Source organism: Silene latifolia, chromosome 3, assembly GCF_048544455.1.
Source record: "Silene latifolia isolate original U9 population chromosome 3, ASM4854445v1, whole genome shotgun sequence".
Taxonomy (NCBI): Eukaryota; Viridiplantae; Streptophyta; class Magnoliopsida; order Caryophyllales; family Caryophyllaceae; genus Silene; species Silene latifolia.
The window spans coordinates 51,488,324-51,510,343 of NC_133528.1; the positions used below are offsets into that span (position 1 = coordinate 51,488,324).

The 22,020-nt window shown below is 36.0% G+C and overlaps 1 long non-coding RNA gene across 1 annotated transcript; it reads right to left on the reverse strand.

Moving 5' to 3' along the window:
- Positions 1 to 2,653: 2,653 nt before the first annotated feature.
- On the reverse strand, positions 2,654 to 3,914 carry LOC141646084 (uncharacterized). The gene is made up of 2 exons (XR_012545329.1): positions 3,842 to 3,914; positions 2,654 to 3,695 (listed from the first exon to the last, which is right to left on the reverse strand). It is a non-coding gene; the product is annotated as an uncharacterized LOC141646084 (long non-coding RNA).
- Positions 3,915 to 22,020: the final 18,106 nt, after the last annotated feature.

The following is a 22,020-nucleotide window of genomic DNA, read 5'->3' on the forward strand; positions in this document are numbered from 1 at the left end:
TTCTTTTTTAGTTGTGATATTATCCCTTAATTATCTTAGGTTTATTGTGTGTTAAACAACACCTATAATTTTAACTATATTGTGTGTTAAACAACACCTATATTTTTAGGTATACTGTGTGATCATTTATTTGAGACGATGCTCCTGCTATGTCGACTTAATGCTTAAAGTTAGTATATTATTAATTTCTGGTTTAGATATGGGTGGAAAGCGGAAAAGAAAAGATGGAAAAAAGTCAGGCGAAGAAGATTCAAGTGATGAGAATAATTTGGAATCGGATACTGCGCGAAGGCGCCATAGGGTTTCCCTAGAAGCAATAGAGAGGGGATACCTAATAAACTTCAATGGATGAATTAACGGGGCTGCCAGATGGTACCTTTGCTGCAAATTTCGCGAGTTGGATTGGTTGTTGTGTAAGAGAGTATGTGCCTCTAGGTTTGCCGCGTATCAATCAGTTGAGTGAAGACCTGAAGGAGAAGCTATGGGGGAGAATAAAGGTATGTATCTACAATAATAAATGCTTTAGATGAAATTATCTTAGTATTTTTTATGTGCTATTAGCCGAAACTAACCAAATATGCTCACCATATATGCAGGCAGGTTACACTGTCCCCCAACAACATGATGGTTACCTACAAAAAAAGATAGGGGAATCTTTCAGAGCATGGAAGTTAAAGGTTGCTCGTAACCACTTGTTCAACAAGAAGTCCGGGGAGATGAACAAGAAACCACCAACGAAGAAGTATCGGTATATCAGCAAGTAAGATTGGTATAACTTTATCGCTTATAGGCAGTCTGACAAGTTTAAGGTAATTTATCTACGACTCATTGGGATCACTTTATTAGTAATCACTTAATAAGTAAAGAAATATGCTTACGTTAATCGATACAATTCATTTTATGAAGACTATGAGTAAGCAGAACCTAGAGAACATTTCAAAGAAAAAGAGCGTCTTTCATGGCTCCAGATGTGGTTATATATTGATTAATAAAAAGCTTATAAGTACTTAATTCTTATATTACTAGTTTAGGACTCGTGCAAAGTTGCACGGGTTTATTTAGACAATATATGTAAATAACTTTTTAAATTTTATAATTAGGACATCTTATGAGAATGAATTTATGGTATCTTATTTAAATGATACTCCCTCTTATTCGCTATAATGTTCCCTCTTTCCCGAAACGGATTATTCAAGTAATGTTCCCCTTTCCTTTTTTGGTAACTTTTACTCTTATTTTATTCATCCCTCTATCCTATAACCAAACCCCACACAACTCTTTTAGTCATATTTTATTACTTTTCTTAATGTTTTGGCCCCACAACTCCTTATTTAACTTATATTAATTCATCTCTCTCTCCTAATACCAACCCCATCAATGTCTTTTATTCATTTTTAATAGTATTCCTTAAGTATCGTGCCAAAAGCAAAGGGGAACATTATAACGAATTGGAGGGAGTATATTTTATTATGTAACACGTTAATAATTTGAAATGTGAGTCATTTTTACCATCGGGGAAGTTTTATCGTGTTATAACAAATTTAAAAATTATTGGTCACTCAAAGCAGCATTAAATGAAAAATGTGTCCAAAGTCAATATTTGACCCAAATGGAGGGAATAAAAATGCGGTATTTGACATCCACGGTTGTATACTTGTATGTATATAATTTACTGCTCATATTTTGAAGTGTAAGATCAATGACTCCTTTTGATAGTAAAATCAAGTGTAAGATCGACAATGCATCTAAAACTCAAATGACGATAAAATATCAATTTCTTTATCAATAAAATTTGGAAAGCCAATGACTTCCCAATTATAGTTTGTAGAATATTTATCTTGGAAAAGAGCTTTTCAATAGTAATGGAATATGGAGTATAAGAGAAACAATCCGTCTCATCGTAGAAAAGCTTGCAAATAACATGAACCAAAGTTTGCGGTAGTCAATAACCTCAGTAAAGCGACAGATATTGCTCTACTACGACATTGCATCCAAAACATGTGAGGTACGGAGTAATTATGCAGAGCAATGGACAATATGCAGAGCAAGGGACAATATAGCAGTAAAGATTCTTAACTTCTTATGTATATATAGAGAGGAATTGTAGAAAAATTGTTAAATTGATAAATAAGATCGGCAAATTAAGGAGTATCAGATGTATCTACACACTAAAAGACAAAAAGGTGTGGATTTCTTAAACTAAAAAATCTAGTAATACTCCCTCAAAAAAATACAGTATATAAATAGAGAAAGGTTAGCCAGTTAGCTGATAAAGCAAGACGTTTAACGATGCGCCAGGCTACCAAGAGGTACTGTAATAAGGCTGCTTCAGCACTTGTTCTTCGAAATGAATAGGCGTATTTCAAGCAGGTGAATCGGATTTTACGGTAAAACTATCCAAAAACTGATGTACTACATTCGGAAATCAGAAAGATGCTTTCGCTAAACTCAAACAATGACGATGAAGCCCGAGCTCATCTTTTGCCAAGCTAACTCCGAATTGAGGCCAGTAATTATATTATCGTACCGTTGTGCCTTCTTCTTCTTACAGCAAAAATCTTTGATTAAGTAAAATGATAGTTTTGATAGAGTAATCAATTCAATGCTCTAACCTTTTAACTTTCCTAACATTAAGAACCAAACTTACAGTACATTTTCCAAGTACCAAGCTGCAGCAAGTCAGCAACAACTCGTAAAAAAAACATTAGACTAATGATACAAAAATTGATTTCTTTAGTCACAACATATAAACCGGGTAAGGATCATATTCATTTCTTAGAAAGAAATGAAGGTCCATTACCTTTCAAATGGTTCAGAATCTGGTCCGATTGGATGGACGTAATATAAATAAAAAAGAAAAGGATTAATGTGTGTAATGGAGATTTATACAATTGTATTCTTTAAGAGAGCAAATGGAGCAAAAAGAAATGGAAAAGATCTTCTTCTTTATAAACCTAACCCAAGTCAGAATTGGCTAATTCACAGTACAAAAATGCATAAATCAAACATAAACTAACTTAGTTTATACAGCCAAATTGTTTGTTCGATATACCAACACTAATAGAAAAACTATAGATTCAGAATATAAAACATGTCCTGATGTCCGAGTACCCGAGTACCATAGTCAGTAAAGAGTGTCGCGTCCTTAAGTTAATTAGTGAAACTGAAAGTTTGCAACCCAAAGCCTTAATAAACATAAACAAATTGTAATCAATAATTTTGCATAAAGATCATTACTGTGATATCAAATATCATCCTCAAATTTATCGAGGACAATAGAAAACATCTAGATTTGTTCTGTAATAAGTTAATTCATATAAACTGAAAAAAACAATTCATCGTCAAATTATGAAAATGCACAATCATCCTCCAATTATGTACAATCATCAACAGCATACAAACGACATGTATTAGGTTAATGCACAATCATCCTCAAATTATTAAAATGTCATAGAGACCTCAAATCGATCAAAAAGCGATAAATCAGATATTCTATTAAAAGATCCTATGAAAAATAGAAAATAACCGAGAAATCAATTAAAGTGAAAATATGAGTAAATCAAAACCGTCTTTGAGTAAATTACGTAACTAATCTTAATTCAAAGAGCAGTAAGGTTGTGGAATCTGATAGAAGCAAATAAGAGTTGTATACAGTAATAATTCGCCATTCAATTGATCTTGAACTGTTGAACCTGCTAAAGAAGTAGAAAAAGAAGAATATTAAAACAAAGAAATAACTTGAAAATATTGAGAAAAAAGTTTAACAGAGGAGAGAATAATGATAAAGTATTAAAGTGAGAAAGGACGGTTGATATTGTTTAATTTGGGTAGGAAATTGTACCCTGAATAATATTTAGGGATGAGAGGGAGAAGAGGGTAGGACGACGGCTACAGAAAGTGTGTATGAAAGGAAGATATACGTATGGTTTGTTTAGGGTTAGCATTAGGCGGGAAAAGAGTTAATGAGAGAACGCCACGTGTACAGATTTGTATATAGTGGTTATTCTTTTATAAGTATAATATAGATATAGATTAGGTGTTTTATACCGATGTTATATATATATATATATATATATATATATATATATATATAGAGATTGAATCATGTGAGACCCTTCATGGGTAGGGGGTGGTAGTTTTGATTTCATCTTATCTATTCAAATTATTAACATCCGATTAGATCAAACCACGTCATCTATTATTAATTCCTACATCATCGTGTACCACCTCCCCCATTCTTTTATTCTAAATTTCGGTGACACGTAAAAGTATCATTTATCTCTCATCTCTCTTCCATCTCGTCGTCTTCGTCCAATTCAAGCTACAATTTCTTCGATTCTCTTGAAATTTATGCATTTCGGATCTTATCTTTGTGTTCTTGTATCTCACTCAAGGTAATTCTGGCGATCGTTTTTCCGAGTTAAGTTTTTATCATCATAATTGCATATTTGCAACTTGAAATATCAGTTGTTTGTGGTTTCTACTCATAATTTTATGATGTACTTTTGTTATTGATACTAATTTCTGTATTCTAGGGTTTATTTATATAATTTGTGATTGTTGAATGAAGCGAAGAAAATTCCATGGAAGATCGATTATCTCTCTATCAATCGTCATTATAGCGCATTATTTTTCGATTTCTTGTTAATTTTTTTTGTTTTGTTTTTCTCAGATTCGCAGTGATTCTCTTCTTCCTTCGCTTTAATTTCGCAAATCTCGTCATTTTTACTGATTTTGATTTGATTTTCTGTGTCAATTTATTTTAACCTCGCATGCCTTTGTTGCTTTATTACGGATCGAACATTGTTTAGATTTGTTGCGTTTAAGTTGTTGATTGTATTTTTATGATTTTATTTCTATTTTGCTCACTGATTTACTTGATTTTGTGTGTTTTCGATTCGAGCTTGTTTTTCTAGTTCCTTTTCTTCGTATGCTTCATCTCTTCACTTTCTATCCGTAGTTTCTTCTGTTTAATGTTTGCTTCCATAATTTTAGCTAGTTTAAGATGTGTATAGCATTGTTATGACGATTTTTGATATTCCTTCACTTTTTAAGTTTTTGCTTTCATTTTGTGTTTACTTGCTGAAATTGCTGTAAAACTTGTGCTTCATGCTGAAAATTGCTGTAAAAGTGATGTTTATCTCTGATATATGCTGTAAAAAGGATGCTTACTTGCTGAAATTACTGTAAGAATGTGGTTACTTCCTGAAAGTGCTGTAAATTGGATGTTTACTTACTGAAATTGCTGTAAAAATGATGTTTTATGATGAAAAATTGCTGTAAAAATGATTGAAAAATGTTGAAACATGGTGGTTTACTTTCTGAAATTGTTATTAAAGTGAGGTATATTCCCGAAATATGCTGTAAAATGATATTCAGCTGCTTAGATTGCTGTAAAAGTCATGTTTATATTACTGAAAAATCCAAATAGATGCGGGAAGAAATATTAAGTGTAACAAATATTCCATATGTGAACTGGAGTAGCTTTTTCGCAGCTGATAAGTTAAGGATTCTTGAGATATTTGCAACCAATTATAAAGTGAATTAGCTGTTTGCATTTGTCAGTCTGTTCTTTATCTTTTAGGTTTCGATATTATAGCTTTTGCTTGGGGGTGCAATGACCCATGGACCCTATATAGGCTGATATGTGATATTTGGCTATTACGCAAATCCTAATAGATGCGGGAAGAAATATTATGTGTAGCAAATAAACATATTATAGCAGTGTAAATGGACATATTTCACTATCTTAGAATTGTTTGTTCCACTACAATGGCATCTAACAATTTTTATAATGGTGGTGTTCTGCAGACATGAAATATATGTGACACAATACGGGCGATGTTTGTAGTGAATCGTGAAGTAAAGGAGAAAACGAGTAGCTGCACAAGGCGGCGTAAACGAAGAAAGAAGAGGAAAGGGAGAGAGAGAGTGTTGGAGCAATTGGTATATTCGGTAGCAATTGGTTATTAGTGATGTTGTCTACCACACGATTGCATAAATTCTTACTTTGTGTATGTTGTGACGCCGACTTACATTGCAACATCGATTCACAGGTGATCATTAGACTTTGTCCTCTAAACAGCTCTGAGATATCACTACAAGGCTATAGTAGATGTGTTAAGCAAGAAAGTTCCCAAACAATTACTTGGATAGGACACCCCGAATCACGCTTCACCTTCGATGTTGTTCTTTGATGAAACAGTTTCACAGGTTTGTTAACTTCTTTTTCGTGCAATATTAATAATTACTTTCCGACCTTATAGGATTTAGCAAGCCAGGCTTTATACTCGTGTTAAACTTCACTCATATATGATGAGCAGGAGAAGCTTTTTAGAGTGGCAGGAGTGCCTATGGTGGAAAACACCGTGGCTGGGTACAATAGCTGCATGTTTGCTTATGGACAAGTAAGTCGTTGTGGCTTCAGTTTAATTGTTTTATTTTTTAATTTTTTGCCTAACAGACTTATAGTAGCTTGCTTGTAGTCCAGGTCTAACTAAGAATCGTTTTACATGGCCAATAAAAGCCGAGGAAATTGAATTGTAAATGGAGTATCGAGCAATAATTAACCTATTTCTTTAGATGGAGTATGATACACTGGCATTAAGACTGATATGCATCATGGAAGTTCTTGTTTCGTTGATTACTTAATTTGTGCTTTATGGTTGATGTTACCCATTATCGTTTTGCTCGACTAAATCTTGTAGATCTGGCAGGCTCTGAAAGGTGATTTTAGAAGGAAGTTACTCGTATATGTTATATATTGTTCCATGCTGCTAGATTAGTTTTCAATGTTCATTCTGACCAAAAGATGATCACCACAGGCAAAAGATCTGGGGCAGAAGGTGAGCGACTTAAGGAAGCTACGAATATTAACAAGTCACTTTTAACTCTTGGGTATGTCCTTACTTTCGGTTGAGTTCTTCACATTGGTCACAGTAACTATTGCACAACTACACGTCTAATTCAAGTTGTTTCTCTTTTAACTTGTCTTTGGTTCATGCAGATTGGTGATTATGAACCTTGTGAGCATGTCCAACGGGAAATCTCTTCATGTGCCTTATCGAGATTCAAAATTAACCTTCTTGCTTCAGGTATAAGTCAACATCATTTTACTTGAATGCATTTTTCTAAGGACGCTATTAAAGCCATAACATAGGTACCCTAACTTTTAAATTTGGTCAGGATTCACTGGGAGGAAATTCGAAAACAATTATCATTGCTAATATTAGTCCTTCTAATGGGTTAGTCATTTCTTCATCACTCACCTTTTCTTCACATTCTTCAAATTCCAAGTCTTTTAATGGCACTTTTTTTTTTTACTTGTAATAATCCATACTATTTCCCGTCTTCTTGCAGTTTGCTCTTTGGAGACATTAAGCACTCAAGTTTGCTCGGCGTGCTAAATTTATAAAGAACAATGTATGTTATATTGACATTTGTTTTCTGTAGCACCATGAACCAACTACGTTTCGTCCTAAAATATCTTTGCTCCACATATTCTTGTTAGCAATTATGGTTTGGTTGTTATTCCTTTTCGTGCAATCATAAACGAAGATGCCCTCGGTGATGTGCTTGCCATGAGAATGCAAATTCAAAGTGAATGAAGGTATTGAATTGTCTTCTATACCAACCCTGGGACTCAAAATGTACATTTTCAGTATAGGGCAGGCCAATTGTTGTTTCTTAGAAGTTAGTGTAAATCTCGATAATTTAGCTGTTTGGGTTCCCTATCTTTGATACTCTGATAACGAGCTGCTAATTTCATGAACCTTTCTATTATCTTTCCATTTAGTCTTCTCTATATTTAACCAAAGGAATTATCTTTTACTCCCTCCGTCCCATTCGTTTGTTTAACATTTTTATTCTTTGTGAGGGGTATTTTTATCAAAGGTAACAAATGAAGGGATTAGTTTCTAGCCTGTTCATGGTGAACCCTAATTGTTGACCATGCTTAATATTTCAACGGCTCCATAATATGGAAGAGATATAATGGGGGAATAGTAAAGGTTTAAATTATTTTGCTCTTTTTCTTATTTTGTGAATCATAGACCTTGTTTCGTGAATCTCAGGCCTTATATTGTGAAACTTGGTCATAAATGGTCAAAATCGCCTATTTTCCTCTTTTTCTTATTTTGTGAATCATATACCTTATTTTGTGAATCTTAGAGCTTGTTTTGTGAAACTAGAAGGTAATATTGTGAAATTTGGTCATAAAATGGTCGAAATCACCTATTTTGCTCTTTTTATTATTTTGTGAATCATAGACCTTGTTTCGTGAATCCTAGGCCTTATATTGTGAAACTTGGTCTTAAATGGTCAACATCGCCTATTTTCCTCTTTTTTCTTATTTTGTGAATCATATACCTTATTTTGTGAATCTTAGAGCTTGTTTTGTGAAACTAGAAGGTAATATTGTGAAATTTGGTCATAAAATGGTCGAAATCACCTATTTTGCTCTTTTTCTTATTTTGTGAATCATAGACCTTGTTTCGTGAATCCTAGGCCTTATATTGTGAAACTTGGTCATAAATGGTCAAAATCACCTATTTTGCTCCTTTTATTATTTTGTGAATCCTATACCTTATTTTGTGAATCTTAGAACTTGTTTTGTGAAAATAAAAGGTAATATTGTGAAATTTGGTCACAAAATGGTCGAAATTACCTATTTTGCTCTTTTTCTTATTTTGTGAATCATAGACCTTGTTTCGTGAATCCTAGGCCTTATATTGTGAAACTTGGTCATAAATGGTCAAAATCACCTATTTTGCTCCTTTTATTATTTTGTGAATCCTATACCTTATTTTGTGAATCTTAGAGCTTGTTTTGTGAAAATAAAAAGTAATATTGTGAAATTTGGTCACAAAATGGTCGAAATCACCTATTTTGCTCTTTTTCGTATTTTGTGAATCATAGACCTTGTTTCGTGAATCCTAGGCCTTATATTGTGAAACTTGGTCATAAATGGTCAAAATCGCCTATTTTCCTCTTTTTCTTATTTTGTGAATCATATACCTTGTTTTGTGAATCTTAGAGCTTGTTTTGTGAAACTAGAAGGTAATATTGTGAAATTTGGTCATAAAATGGTTGAAATCACCTATTTTGCTCTTTTTCTTATTTTGTGAATCATAGACCTTGTTTCGTGAATCCTAGGCCTTATATTGTGAAACTTGGTCATAAATGGTCAACATCGCCTATTTTCCTCTTTTTCTTATTTTTTGAATCATATACCTTATTTTGTGAATCTTAGAGCTTGTTTTGTGAAACTAGAAGGTAATATTGTGAAATTTGGTCATAAAATGGTCGAAATCACCTATTTTGCTCTTTTTCTTATTTTGTGAATCATAGACCTTGTTTCGTGAATCCTAGGCCTTATATTGTGAAACTTGGTCATAAATGGTCAAAATCACCTATTTTGCTCCTTTTATTATTTTGTGAATCCTATACCTTATTTTGTGAATCTTAGAGCTTGTTTTGTGAAAATAAAAGGTAATATTGTGAAATTTGGTCACAAAATGGTCGAAATCACCTATTTTGCTGTTTTTATTATTTTGTGAATCATAGACCTTGTTTCGTGAATCCTAGGCCTTATATTGTGAAACTTGTTTTTGTGAAACCTGGACCTGATTTTGTGAAGGTAAGACTTAAATTGGTTAATTTTATAGTAAGAAATACTTGTATAAGCCAATGTGTCATGTTTCACATGTATATGAAGTTACTAATGTTTTCATGTCTTTGTTACTTGTTGATGCATAATTTAATTTTGGTACAATATCATCTATTAGCTCAAAAGGTAGAGCATTGTGCTATTGCGCAAGGTGTGGGTTCGAGACCCACATAGATGAACAAATATAAATATACGATTATTATATAATAATTACCATTGTCAATGTATGTCTAAAGTCACCTATTCAAGTCTTAGATTCACAAAATAAGGTCCAAGATTCACAAAAACATGCATAGGGTTCACAAAATCAGGTCCGAGCTTAGATAAATCAAGTAGTCTCACAAGCTGTAGCTTAAGAATTTTGTTTGTTATATTTTAGAGACATAGAGTAAAGTATTTGGGCTTTTGTGTGTGAGAATATTTGGGCCAAAAGAAAAGTTAGGAATGACCCTAAGTTTCCAGCCCAATAAACATTGAAAATCAGTCCATGAAGGAATATGGTGAGGCCGGCCGCCTCGCCATAATTAGCGGCCTCACCGGATCCGGCCTCTATATATATATATATATATATATATATATAGAAATTGCATCAAGTGAGTCTAGGTATCTTAGGTGAGTCTAGCATTTTAATCTCATCCATTAGATCTACTCCTAATCAACGGCTGAGATTAAATCTCAGAAATTATAACAAACCTATAAAAGCTAAGAATTCAAGCCTCCCCCTCATAATTCAGTTTCACTTTCTCTCTCCTCCGTCTCTTTCCCTCACTTTCTCTATCTCTCTCTCTAAGTCAAAATAATCCTCTGAATCAAGCAAACAAACCCTAGGTTCTTATTTTTTACTCGCTTTTATCAATTCATTCACAAATCAATCAAATTCGTCTGTTTTCCAGGTTCTCGTTGCTACAATGGATGCAGATTCTACCGACATTAACATGCAAACAGGTAATTTCCGTAATCCTTTCGTTTTCAGTATTCCTTTTCGCGATTTCATCTGGATTCTATGTCGCTGATCATTCGCTATTGTAATTTCATTATTCCGTTGCTTTTCAGTTTTTTAGGTTAATCGATTTTATGTTTGCTTCAATTTTAATGAAATCCGTTCACTTCTACTTCAATTTTACGGTGTCCTTTCCTTTGATTATTCTCGTATTTGCTTTTCTCTTAAATATTAGGTGAAATATCCTTGTATTTGTTGTTTTTCCTATCGAATTTTCATATTTGCGTTCTCCTCTGCTTCTGCTTACAATCGCAGTTGCTTTATCGTCACATTCCGTCAATTTTGATTATATTTGTCTTTATTCTGTTGCTTTTCAGTTTTTTAGGTTAATCGATTTTATGTTTGCTTCAATTTTAATGAAATCCGTTCACTTCTACTTCAATTTACGGTCTCCTTTCCTTTGATTATACTCGTAGTTGCTTTTGTCTTAAATATTAGGTCAAATATCCTTGTATTTGTTGATTTTCTCGTTCAAATTCGGTCAAATTTCATTATATTTGACCTCTTTTCCTGTCTTGTATATTCCTGTTCCCCTGTCTGTATATTCCTTCTTTGTCAATGCTTACAGCTCGACTTGTTACAATATCAATGTTCCGTAACACAATCACATATATTCATTTTCCATTGCACATATAACATATCTTTGTACCACTTCGGACGTCCTCTTGTTTCTACTGTTACTTCAATGTACTTTAGTTTCTTGTTCTAAATTGTAGTCCAGCCTCTTCGCATATTCCTGTTCTCCCGTCCATCCTTATGTCACTACATTGTCATAGTACTAGTATTACTGTAACAATGTTACTCTTTGTAATACCACCGTTGTATTTCAGGTCACTAATACTCGTATTTTCCTTTTTGTATTACAAACTCAAGTACTGTCACTCAACCCCATTCTACGCCAATTGTCCAAGAGCAACCCAATCCTCAACCAAATAATCAGCTTGTTTTGTCCCACACGCCTAATGGAAGTGAGCGCTGGATGCGTGTGGTTGAGCACAAGCTTAGACCTACCATTGGTGCAGTTTTCGCCTCCCTTGAGGCTGGAATCAAGTTCTACGAGGTTTATGCTCGGGCATGTGGATTTACCCCTCGGAAGCACAGACGAAAACACTACGAGGTGGTGTTGCACACCAAAAATTCGTAGTCAGCAACCGTCAAGGGTTCAGGGAATATAAACCGAAACGGCGTCGAACCAAGGATGATGAGAATATGGGTGATGGTTCGTCACACTATTACGATTACACGGCGAGTTAAAATCACAAGAATTGGATGTCGAGCGTACGTCAGATTTGCCCTTCTACATGGCCTTGATGGCCCAGCTATGATTGACGAGTTTTCTGAAGTCCACAATCATCGTCTCACCTCTGTCTGTAACAGAGATCTCGATAAGATTTCACGATCCCTTGATATGTTCTAGAAGACGCTTATCTTGGACAACTCCAAGTTGAATATTGGCGCTGGATTGACCTTTAGACAGGTTAAGGAACTTGTCAATGGGTATGAAAATATCGGTGCTACATTGATAGATTTTAAGAACTTTCAAAGAGATATCAAGTGCTACATTGGGTTAAGAGATCTTCGACCTTTTCATCGATCGACTCGAGAAACTCAAAGCGACCCAACCCCAGTTCTACTTCGCCTATGATGTTGATCCGCAAAACCGTCTAACAAAGTTCTTTTGGGCTGATGCTACATGTATTAGAAACTACTCATTCTTTGGGGATCTTTGTGAGCTTCGACCCTACTTACGGAACCAACAAGTATGATATGGTTTTTACACCATTCACAGGTGTTAATCACCACAGAAAGTCGGTGTTGTTTGCCGGTTGTCTCATGTTACACGAGGATGACATCTCCTTCCAATGGACCTTTCAGCATTTCTTGACCGCCATGGGACAAAAGGAGCCGATTCATGATCACGGATCAATGCCCCGCCATAAAGAAGGTAATAGTGTGACAATGTTATCAGTATGTGAGACTTACTTAAATTTATTGTACCACAACTTTCGACTCCAACTACCTTTGTTCCATCTCTTCCTCTTTTACAAGGTTATTCAATAACAATGTTATCAGTAACTAAATTACTAACATATAATTTACTCACTTGCTCTTTCCCTATCGCTGGTCAATATCACATTTCGACTTCTTTGTTTAATTATGACCGGCATACAAATGGCTTTCCTTCGTTTTCAAGACAGCTAGGCATCGTTATTGTATGTGGCATATTACACAAAAGATCACGGACAAAGTTGGTTCAAAGACTCTGCAGAGACACGGACTTCCTTGCTCGCTTCAACGCTGTTGTTTGGGACCCTGATATGGAGCCGTCGGAGTTCGAAGAGAAGTGGCAGAAGGTCATTTCAGATTTCCAGCTGTAAGATAATAATTGGTTGACTACAATGTTCGACGACAGACACCATTGGATTCCTGCCTACCATCGTGACTTTGCCTTGGGCTGCATATTAAGAACAACACAGCGATCAGAAAGTACAAATTCGTTTTTCAAGCGCTATGAGAATCACTTTGGTACACTGGTCGAATTTTGGATGAGGTAAACAACTCTTTTTCATTCCTTACGATCGGAACAGAGTGTATGTTACAAGATACCATTGTTTCATTGTTACATAAATAATTTGTTGCCGAATCCTTGTTGCATTAAAACCAGGTTCCAAATCTGCTATGGACCAAAGAAAGCGCTATACACGAAGGTGCGATGATTATAACAAAGCGACCACTCATTCCCGAGCTTAAGACAAAATTACCTATAGAAAAGCATGGCGCTATTATATACACACATGCTGTGTTCAAGGTGTTTAAAGAAGAAGTAATGGCTGCCGATTCATGTGGTGTTGATGACTTTGAGAAGGAGGAGCATGTGTGCATAATTCATGTAATCGATGCTGAGACAGACAGAATTTTCAAGGTGAGGTTCGACCTTAGAAGCACAGATGCAGTATGCAAGTGTAAACTGTTCGAAAGAATTGGATTACTCTGCAGGCATATTGTGTGGGTGTACAAGGGCAAAGGAATTGGGCGAATACCAAGCAAGTATATTGTAGATCGTTGGCTAAATAACACACACGCAGCGAACAGGTTTGATTCGAAAACATTATTACGGTGATGATTTTGACTTGTTACGATAATTGTTTTTCTGATAACATTGTAACCATAATTTCTTATAGTAACATTGTCACCATGATAAACAAAGAACTTTCTTTGTTTTACTTCCGTGCTTGATTCGAATGGGAATGTCATTGAGGATTCATATATGGCTACGTCGATAACGATCATTTGTGCAACGTATGGTCAGAGTTCCGTCAGATAGTTGGTGTTCTCAAAAATTTACCTGCTGAACACACGGAAGAGTTAGCATCCCTCCTAGTTGAGTTCCGGCAGAAGTTATGTATTGAACCGCTTACAAAAGACCAAGAGATGGAGATTCTGTTGGGCTGTAGCTCGTCGTCTGAAGTCACTATCCACCCTCCGGAACAAGCACGCAACAAGGGAAGCGGAAAAAGATTGAAGTTAGCTAAACAACAAGCCATTGAAAAAGCAGCCAAGCCAAAGAGGCTATGTGCATACTGCAAAGAAAGAGTTACCCACGACAGGAGAACATGCCCTCTTCGCATAGCTGATGAAGCTGCTGAGAAAGCAGCTAAAAAGAAAAAAGTTTGATACTGTTATGATGTTACAGTAACATTGTGACCTTATCAATAATTAGTAGGATTTTGTGTTGATGTGACAATAATATGTCACAGTAAAAATAAAAAGTAGAATTGTGTGTTGCTGTGACAATAACATGTCACAGTAAAAAGTCATTCGATTTTCCTACATCATAGTTAACATTTTATACAGCACTTACAACATTTTATACAGCAATAAATATTGTTTTAGGATCATTTTCCGTCCCGTTTTAGGAGCATATTTCCTAAGTTTTACAGTAACAGTGTTATACGATTTGTTTTGTAAATATGCCCTTTGTTTTTCCCCAAATTTAAATCCCGTCCACGACAGGGTATCACCCGTCCTTCCATAGGGTTTAGTTTTGGTTTTACTGTAACAGTGTTGTACTACGAACAACCTTTGTTTAAGGAAAAGGGTTTAGGGTTGGATTAGGCGGCTCCGCGAAGCGGTGCCGCCTAATCCAACCCTAAACCCTTTTCCGTCCCGTTTTAGGAGCGTTTTTCCCCAAATTTAAATCCCGCCCATGACAGGGTATCACCCGTCCTTCCCTAGGGTTTAGTTTTAGTTTTGCTGTAACAGTGTTGTACTACGAACAACCTTTGTTTAAGGAAAAGGGTTTAGGGTTGGATTAGGCGGCTCCGCGAAGCGGTGCCGCCTAATCCAACCCTAAACCCTTTTCCGTCCCGTTTTAGGAGCGTATTTTGACAATTTTAAACATAGTTACATAATCGTTGTTCAATTTAATATACCACAATTCTAATAATATACCACATTTTAAAAACTGTTTTCAAAATTAAATGCTTTAAAAAACAGTTAATTTTTGAATTCGAAAAGACAAAATAAGACATGAAATTTATCGAACCCATGTTTCGTTTTCCCTATGAAGTGTAGTTATAACAGCTGCAAGAGTGAAAAATTCAAAACGTCAAATTATGTTTTCTTTTTTCACTTTTGCAATCGTCACATCAATCGTTATTCTGATAACATTGTTAATGAATTTTGCATATAATAAGTTACTATTACAGTAACAAACTTATTAGTAATATATTCCAAAATATTCCAAAATATGTTCCACTGTCTATGACAGCCACTATTACGTTGTTAAAGTAACATTGTTTTAGAGTACATCACTTGATTTTTACTTTAAAACGAAGTACATGCATTTCGGTGTTGAGTGGCTTCGGTTCATTCTCAATCGGTGGTTGTTTGTCTGACAATTCATGTTCTGTTGCCTTCCCTTTGAGCATTCTAGCGGCTTCTCCTCCTTGCTGACTATATCAGGCCGATTGTTTTCTTTGATTTTTGAAGATTTCAACAACGTCCAACAATTCAGCCCGTATTTTGTTGATGTCAGCCATGAGCAAACATGCAACAATTTGGGAAGCACATGCCCGCCGATAAAATGTGTTGTTGAGCAAAGAAGACTTGTTTGAATATCCCAAAAAATTGGAGACTATTGTCATAGTGATACTGGCCGACTCTTTTCAAATACGGAAGCCCGTTTCGCCATTTAAACTTCACATTTACCACGGGATAGCGGAGCATTTCAGTTACCCTCACGTCGCCCTTTGTGTTCAGGTAGTCACTCATGCAACTACTGTCGTAAACAGTAACATTAATTTCCTTTTACTATCAATTAAGAAATCAGATAATCAACAATGTTACAAAGATAGGTGTAACAAAGAACATCTGAAACAACAAAAAAATGTTACAAAGATAGGTATTATCGTAACACTGAAAGCTGAAATCGTAAACATACAATTTGACAACTCGGGGGACTTACCTGCCGTTGCGATGTCGTAAGTGAATGAAGACTCCCGATTAGCATACGATTGACTCGTCGATCACACTAATCTCTTTGTTGAGGAAATTAATACACACACATAAGTAGTGATAGCCATCCAAACAAGGTATAAAAATAAGTTCGGCATCAAGTCTGTAATTTGCCTTGCTCGCGTTGATGAAATTATCCCAAATTTCAAACAACTCGTTCTTTATATCAGACTGTTCACTATCCTCTTATATCACAGCCAGTAGAGCATGCTGTAGTTTAAAAAAAAAAAAAAAAAAAAATGTAAGGGTTAGATTTCCCTTGTAAAAGAATCATATGTTATTGAACAGAAGCAGACATTTAACACCGATGCAACTTACCATGTGACCTAGTCCTAAGTAAAGTATGGTTGGCCCACCTGCCCTTGTGCCTCTTTTTTTGTTTCTCGACATAATTCAAGAGTAGAGACCAGCATTCAAACACCATCCAATTTGTGTGACTCGTAGGACGTAGTGAGAGTATATCAGCTCTTGTCGACCTCCTGTTGTCTCCAAACGCAGCCAGGATCTCACTGTTACAGAATCATAAGAGTCAGATTACTCAAGAGTTTTCGCAGAAACAGTGTAACATAAACAGTGTTTCAAAAACACTTTTACAGAAACAGTGTAACATTAACACTTTTACAGTAACAACAAGTATTTTACCCTTTTTGGAAGTCGATATCATCCATAAACGCATAATCAAGAACGTGCCTTCTCAGATTAGTTTTCGACAAGATTTCGATTTGCTCTCATAAATTCAGAGACTAGGAATATTTCACCGTCAATTTCACCGTGACCTAGAGAACATCCCATAGCATCATCATTATGAAATTTAAATATTATCTCCTCAACTTCACCAATTGCTCTAGGAGAATGCTTGTAAGCAACCGACTTCACCTTCGGCTTTTTGGGCTCTTCCTCCTTTTGTTTTTCCTGTGGCTCCTTTGTTTTTTCCTCTTCCTTTTTTTCCTTCTTCTCTTCCAGCCTTCTTTTTTGCAGTAGCTTTTTCTTCAGCTGTTCCCTTTCATTCCTGAATTTTGATATCCTCCCTTGCACCTCTTTTCGTACTTGATTCAAGTCGCTAAGAACAAGTATTGCACATATTTCAGCACGGTACAACATTCTTTTCCGTTCATCCCCCAGCTCACAGTCAAAAACATTCCCCGTGTAGAAAGCCATGTGCATCATCATGAAAACTCCGCAATCCACATTTTTTGCAATGCTCTGCCATTTAAATTTCACATTCTGCAGTGGGAAACTTTCCACTTTGGAGCCTTTTGCAATTTGCATGTCTGACAACATTTTCCCCATGATATTTCCCTGCACAAAACGTAATACTGTTACTGTATCTATGTTACTGTAACAATGATTTCCAAATTTTTTAATGGAAATTTAAAATTATAACATTGTTACTGTAAGTAGAGGAACTTACCGTACTTCTTGCCATTTTTGCTTTTCGGGATCTGGCATATAAGAGTTTGTTGTCTAGGTAGTCAACGGTTTGCGACATGAAATTTATGCAAGCACAGAAAAAGTGGTCCTCCAGAATGAGTGGAATGAATATCTGCAATTAAGCAGATATATATCATTGTTAAACAGAACTTCTATACACTCTACTTATATAAGAATAAAAAAAAATTAACAGTAATGTGGTTTACCATATCACAGTTGAAATTCAGTGGACTCGGGTTGTATTTGATCCAATGTCTGAAGGACAGCAAAACTTCACCTTCTAAATCTCTGTTATGAACGGGTTTTCCAAGAGCCATAGTTGCTAATGCGTCCTACAAAAATAAATATAAATACAAAGTCAATAAACATTATAGAAACACAAAATCAATAAGAATAAAAATTTATTTATTACAGTAACATACAGATTGACCCAAGCCCATGAAGATCCTCAATGGTGTATCACTTGCTACCTTTCTGAAGATGAGGTCATTGAGCAACATTGACCAACATTCAGTCACCATTAAATAAATAAGCTCACCAGGAGCCAATGAAATTATATCTTCCCTTGGAATGAAGTGATACTTCCCATACGAGACAAGCCTTTCCCTGTTGGACAATGAGATGTAATAGTCAGAACACCTTTTAATAGAGTAACAGTTTAACAGTAACAACTATTCAGTTCAAACAGTATTCACTTGCAAAGTAAAACGTTTTGTTTATCACAGTGCAAGAGTAAATAAAGTACTCACGTAGCTGAGAGGTTCTCGTCATCGTCGATAAAACAATAGTCAATTGTTTCTTTCCTAACTTCAAGAATAGGCGCCATTATCTCCTTGTGTTTTATCATAGTCTTGGACACAAGTGTTAGATCCGGAGCTGGTAGGCCACATTCGATTGTGCAGCCGTAGCAAGGATCCATCACGCGCATCCAGTCTTCAGTTGTTTCGACATGTAACAAATAGTGGTCGCCAGTATCTTCGTCGTAATCGGCATACAGGATCTCATCACTGCAATCATCGATAATATCAACTTCATCATCGTCGTCATCTTCTTCTACCCGACTGCACTGACTAGTTATTGGTTCTTCGTCGCCAATTGTCTCATCACCAGCCTCACTGGGTTTTTCTCCTTCCTCGCCTTTTTCATCATTCCCATCGGCGTCTTCATTACCAGTTGCTTCATCCTCCTTCCATCGTTATCTTCGTTTTTATCCAAAGACTTTGTCTTCATCTTTATCATCATCGTTCTCTTCATCTGGTTTTTCATTGCCATCATCCTCTTCTTCATCTTTATCGTCATCTTCCTTTTCATTTCCCTCACTGGTTGGTTGGTCATCATCCTGGCCTGATGCATCATCATCGGCCTCTTCCTTGTTATCTGTGGCACAAGTAATTGAATTGAATATAAATTACTAATGTTTTTCGGACCAACAATGCCTCATAGTTATACTAACAAGTTGTTATAAATTTGCTACTTCAATTACCTTCAGAAGATCCTTCTTCAGCTGCCTCAGTCGTTGGGTTCTCTTCAGCTTGGCCCGATGCATCATCTTCGGTCTCTTCCTTGTCATCTGTGTAGCAGATAATTGAATATATATATCACTGTAAACTTCTGATAAAACTACGACACAGTAACAGTGATCGGTCCGTTTCGTATTCACAAATAAATAGATGTGGTCGTTGGTCACGGTCGAATCAAAACACAATTTATAGCTTAACAAGCAACTCTACAATTAGTAAAGAGGCAAGTAAAGGTCGAATCCCAAGGGACGGGAGTTGAAATGAGATTTCTATTGTAACTAGTGGTGTCTAAGGGGTGTCACAAATTGGGTTGATGTAGAAGGTTACTAAACTAGAATAACAATGAAAATAAACAAGCAAGATGAATAAAAAGGGGTGTAAACAATTGATTAAAGGCACTAGGGTGTCATGGGATCATAGGGGAATCATGGGATATGATCATACAAACATGTTCTCAAATTATAAGCAAGCAATTATTGTTGTGATGGATTGAGTTGGGTTATGTCTTACAATCCTAGGAAAGTTTGGGTCCCGGAGCCGAATCGATTAGATTGTACAACACCTACAAGTCGACTTAATCTTCCCTACTCAACAACATGCATGGTCTAATGAGACTCGAGTTGGGTTATGTCTTACAAGTCTCATTGAAAAGATAGGAGATGATAGTAAATGCAAGGATTCATAGGCTTAGCATTTCATCAAGTATAACATGTGCATGAGTTGAGATCAAAACAAGCAAGCAAATAAAACATGAAAGCATATTAATTTAAGCATGAATCATTCCCCATGTTGGTTTCCCCTAATCACCCATTAACCCTAGCTAAGAGACTACTCACTCATTATCATGTTGATCATGCTAGCAAGGTTGTCAATCATACCAACAATATGAAACATGATGAATAAATGAAAGTAATTAACAATAATTAAAAAGGGATTAAGAGATTATACCTACTAATGATTCCAATAATAAAGCAAGAATAATAGAAGTACTTGAATGCTAGATTGAGAGGTTGTCAATCTCCCAATAATAACCCAAATAATCTTCAATTACCCAAAATAAAGGATGAACAAAAGAGAGATTAAAGAAATAAAACTTGGATTAAAACTTGATTAATACTTGATTACAATATTGAAGAGAGATTTGATTGATATTAACTACACTAATTATTGATAAGAAGAACATGCTCCTCTAATTAGCCTAATGGGGTATTTATAGTGAAAATTAGGGAGGATGCATTAGGGTTAACTAAGGGCTAAATTAGTAATTACACTTTTTAAGTTGAGCAAGGAGGACCCGGTATTTTCTGAGAGAAGGGCTTCTCTTTTCGTAGCTTGAAGAAGACAATCCGTGCTGTGAAGAAATCCGGGCGGAATAAGGTCGGGACGGTCGGATTTGGGCGGTGGAATCCGAGCGGATTCTGGGGAATCCGGACGGATTGTTAAGGGGGAATCCGAGCGGATTCAGACACGGGACGCTCGGATTGTGCAAGGGCTGGACGGGCGGATTCTTCGGGCAACCGCTTCGGATTGTCGATCAAAGATAGTAACTTCTTCTTTTCTTCCCTTTTCTTCATAAATTCCTTGGGGATTTCCTTGGGGACTCAAGGATCTTTCCTCAACATTGCTCTTCTACTATGATATGTACAAAGGCCTTCTAATCTTGTCTCTCCTTGATGCTTGGTCATTGAATTCGATCAATTTAGTCTCGTTTTGCCATGAAAATGCAAGATTCTTACTCCTTTCCTACCAAGGGATCAAAATCTCAAAGAATATGCAAAACAAAGAACTAAAGATAAGAAATGACCCAAATAAGCACTAGAAAGCATGGAAACAAGGCTAATTCGGGGGCTAAATAAGCGCCAATTATGGTCACATCAAATATCCCCAAACCGAACCTTTGCTCGTCCCGAGTAAAGAGGTGACAAAGACTAGGACCAATACTAACCTATCCTAATAATATAGCCGATATGAGACAATTAGCGGGTCTCACTCCGCCCCTTCAACTCACAACAAGACAACCATGAGGTAGGATGCCTTCTTGCAAGGCAAGGTGGGTCTTGCCAAAATGGCGACACATCCAAACATTAAGCACACAAAAACACATAATGGATGCATCTACAAAAAGAATAGCCACTCCCTCATCAAGTGGCGGAAATTATCTACAAGGGAAGCAATTCAAGGGTACACAATCCTTCATAGATGCAATTTGTTCAAACTACTAAGCCTAGAAGGATACCAATAAATCACCTCCAAGTTGTGTCAAGCTAGGGTACCTTTGTCCTCAATCGTTAAATGCTTTTGTCAAGAGTAGACTCCCTATGGTGTTAGAAACACTGGAGGATCGCGGAATTCCCCCTCTTGCCTAGACAAGAAGAAGGGTCGTCCCCTCTCTACCATGCACAAAAATGGATACGGTGGATAAAGGGATCGATAGATATTTGAGTTTCTCTTTGGGAGTTTGCTTTTGTTTTTGTTTTTCCCCCCCAATTTCTTGTGGCATTTGACATTTGAGAACACTTTCTTTGCCATTTCTTTTTGATTTTTGGCATTTCAATACTTGACAACCCTTTTTTTTTTTGCATTTCTTTTTGAACATTTTCAAAGTCACCCCAATTAGTAACGAGGGTGCCTTGTATTTGAAGCTTTAGGAGTCTATTTTTGCTCCTTTTTTTTCTTTTGATGCATTTTTGCAAACTTTCTTTCACTTTTCATTTCATTGAACTCAAATTGATTTCTTTTTTGTGCCCATTCCCTTTTGTTGACAAAATGTGGTAGAACATGGATGATGGATGTATGGGTGCATGGTTTCAAGGGTCACCTTGGAATAAACGGTAGCCAAGGAGTTATCACACCACAAGGTACTCTTGACTAGGCCTTAATCCATG